Here is a 2865-nt window from a genome sequence, read left to right as displayed (position 1 = left end):
TAACATCACATTATCTGACCTTTTCCGCTTGACTCATACCTATACTAGATATTGCAAATAAGGGAAACCATGGGACCTATGCTTCTTTGGGCCTGGCTTACTTCACTTAATATAATTTTTTCCAAACCTTTCCATTTCCTAACAAATGGGGAAATGTCATTCTTTCTGATGGAGGCATAGAATTCCATTGTGTCTATATACCACATTTTCTTGATCCATTCATCTACTGAGGGGCATCTGGGTTGGTTCCATATCTTAGCTATGGTAAATAATGCTGCAATAAACATAGTTGTTCTGGTAGCTTTAGTGTGGTCTTGTTTGTAAACATTTGGGTAAATGCCCAAAAGTGGGATTGCTGGATCATAGGGGAGATCTATGTGAAGTCTTTTGAGGAACCTCCATACTGCTTTCCAAAGTGGTTGAACAAGTTTACATTCCCACCAACAATGAAGTAAGGTTCCTTTCTGTCCACATCCCCTCCAGCATCTGTTGTTGTTAGAGTTCTTGATTTTTGCTGTTCTAACTGGAGTGAGGTGATATCTCAATGTTGTTTTGATTTGCATTTCTTTTATGGCTAGAGATGTTGAACATTTCTTCATGTGTCTATTGGCCATCCTTCTTTCTTCTTCAGAGAAGCTTCTCTTTAAGTCTTTCGCCCACTTATTTATTGGGCAGTTGTTTCTTTGAGGATTTGTTGTTGGGTGGTTTAATTTTTTGAGTTCCAAGTATATTTTAGATATGAGACCCTTGTCCGTTGTATGGCTAGTAAAGATCTTCTCCCAATCGGTGGGCTTTCTATTGATCTTGCTAGCTATGTCATTTACCCTGCAGAAGCTCTGCAACCTTATGCAATCCCATTTGTCCAACCTTTCTTTGATTTGTTGTGCTTCCGGGTCTCTATTCAGAAAATTTCGGCCTGAGCCAAGGAGACCTAGGGTTTCTCCTATTCCATCCTGTAATGTTTTCAGAGTGTCTGCTTTGAGTTCAAGGTCTTTGATCCATTTGGAATTGATTCTGGTGCAGGGTAATATATAAGGATCTAGAAGCCATCATAACCCTCATCCCAAAACCAGGCAGGGACTCATCAAAGAAAGAGAACTATAGACCCATTTCTTTGATGAACATTGATGCAAAACTTCTCAACAAAATTTTGGCCAATCAACTTCAACAATTCATCCAAAAAATCATACACCATGATCAAACAGGATTCATTTCAGGGATGCAAAGCTGGTTCAATATACGCAAATCAATTAATATTATTCATCACATCAACAGGAGCAAGAATAAGAACCACATGGTTATCTCAATAGATGCAGAAAAAGCATTTGACAAGATACAACACCCCTTTATGATGAAGATTCTGGAAAAATTAGGAATCCATGGCTCATTCCTCAATACAATAAAGGCTGTATATGACAAACCTACAGCCAGCATTATACTTAATGGTGAAAAACTAAAGCCAGTTCCTCTTAACTCAGGAACAAGACAAGGATGCCCACTCTCTCCTCTTCTCTTCAATCTAGTATTAGAATGCCTAGCTACAGCAATAAGACAAGATGCAGACATAAAGGGGATCCAAATAGGGAAAGAAGAAATAAAACTCTCCCTCTTTGCAGATGACATGATCTTGTATTTAAAGTATCCCATAGACTCCACTCCCAAATTACTCAAGCTGATTCAAAACTTTGGCAAAGTAGCAGGTTATAATATTAACCCCCAAAAATCAATGGCTTTTCTATATGCCAACAATGAGAAAAGTGTGGCTAAAATTAGGAAAGCAACTCCATTTGTAATAGCCCCACAAAAAATAAAATACCTAGGAATTAACTTAACCAAAGAAGTGAAGGACCTCTATGATGAAAACTTTAAAATCTTGAAAAAGGAAATCAACACAGAACTTAAAAAATGGCAAAACCTCCCATGCTCCTGGATTGGCAAGATTAACATTGTGAAAATGGCAATACTTCCCAAGGCTATCTACAAATTCAACGCGATACCTATCAAAATTCCACCCTCATTCTTCAAGGAAATAGAAGAGGCAATCCAAAAATTCATATGGAACAATAAAAGACCCTGAATAGCAAAAACGCTCCTCAACGGAAAGAACACTGCTGGAGGAATATCAATACCAAATTTCAAACTCTACTATAAAGCCATAGTAATCAAAACAGCTTGGTATTGGCATAAGAACAGACCTCAGGACCAATGGAATAGAATTGAAAACCCAGAAATGAACCTACAGACCTATAGCCATCTAATCTTCGATAAGGAAGCTAAAACAATAGAATGGAAGAAAGACAGCCTCTTCAGTAAATGGTGCTGGCAAAATTGGTTAACTACATGTAGAAAACTAAAGCTAGATCCGTGAACCTCTTATCTCCAATAAACCACCAGAAAATGGGAAGTGGTGTTGTAGCTCAAGTGGTAGAGTGCTATCCTTGAGCTGAACAGCTGAGGGACAGTGCTCAGGCCCAAGAGTTCAAGGCCCATGACCGACCAAAAAAAAAAAAAGAAAGGGAATTATTCGCCTTAAAGACTCCACTAGCTGAGTACTAGAGAAGATGGCAGAGTAGTAGCTGGGGGCTAAACAAGCTCTTAAATAGAAAGCAGTTTTAGAGAAACTTCTCTGAAGAGGAAATAAGAATGATCAATAGACACATGAAGAAATACTCAACTTCCTTAGCCATAAAAGAAATGCAAATCAAAACATCATTGAGATTCCACCTCACCCCAGTTAGAATGGCCATAATCAAGAAATCTAAGAAGATGCTGGAAGGGATGTGGCCAGAGGGAATCCTACTGCATTGTTGGTGGGAATGTAAACTTGTTCAACCACTTTGGAAAGTAGTATAGATGTTCCTCAAA

This window comes from Dipodomys merriami, unplaced genomic scaffold (assembly GCF_024711535.1).
Source record: "Dipodomys merriami isolate MVZ:Mamm:240054 unplaced genomic scaffold, mDipMer1.0.p SCAF_5, whole genome shotgun sequence".
Lineage (NCBI taxonomy): Eukaryota > Metazoa > Chordata > Mammalia > Rodentia > Heteromyidae > Dipodomys > Dipodomys merriami.
The sequence above is the reverse complement of the archived record's forward strand: the minus strand, read 5'-3'. Positions refer to the sequence as shown.